The sequence below is a fragment of the Mobula hypostoma genome, chromosome 27, assembly GCF_963921235.1.
Source record: "Mobula hypostoma chromosome 27, sMobHyp1.1, whole genome shotgun sequence".
In the NCBI taxonomy this organism is placed as follows: Eukaryota; Metazoa; Chordata; class Chondrichthyes; order Myliobatiformes; family Myliobatidae; genus Mobula; species Mobula hypostoma.
In genome coordinates, this window is record NC_086123.1 from 6,045,365 (window position 1) to 6,046,293 (window position 929).

Below are 929 nucleotides of genomic sequence, written 5' to 3' on the forward strand. Positions count from 1 at the left end.
GTCCTTGTTGGTCTGCAGGCCTAATGTCTGACCACACTATTGCCGCTGGCCCTTGAACGTGGAATGGAAGCTTAGACTTTGGTCTGTCCTCTAATTCCCCCACAATCCTGTCTCTAAACCCAAACATGACCCCAATTCCCCTCTCTGTCCCCAAAACTACTCCAGTGAACCAGAGATCACAAAGGTTAAGAAAATGTGGGGATTGATAAAATCTAAATCATCTTTATATGTAAATGTCTGATATATGTTCACAACCAAGAGAAAATCTGCAGATGCTGGAAATCCAAGCAACACACACACACAAAATGCTGGAGGAACTCAGCAGGACAGGCAGCATCTATGGAAAAAGAGTTAACAGTCAATGTTTTGGGTGAGACCCTTCATCTGCTTGTCCTGAGTTCCTCCAGCATTTTGTGGATGTATGTTTATGTGTATGTTGAGTTAATTCTTGATATTTTATCATTTATGGGGGAGGTTGTTTTTAACATAGGCTTGCAATAATTTTTAGGGGAAAAATTGTAATTTGCACCTTGAAACACCTGACTGTTCCTTTCCTCAGATTTCCTTCTCCTGCACTTCCTGCTTTCTTAACCCATTGATAAAGGCCAAATAAAACATTCAGTAGAATATATACCCAGTTAAATTGATCCAAATCCCTGGTTGTAATGCTCACCTAGATGAACAAAGGCTTGGGGGCTGAATACTTTTTCAAAGCACTGTATGTTGTATATATTAGTCAGATGATATAATTAGTAACATTCTTACACCAAAATGGTGTTCCGTTAAAATCTGCAGGGCTACATTTAGAGTATTGTGCAACATTGTAACCCACTGCTTCAAAGGAATCTGTGTCCTGTTTAACATGACTTGGCAAAAGGATCTCACATCTGTTCAGAATGCTGTCTAACCAGTAATCACATGACCTAAGA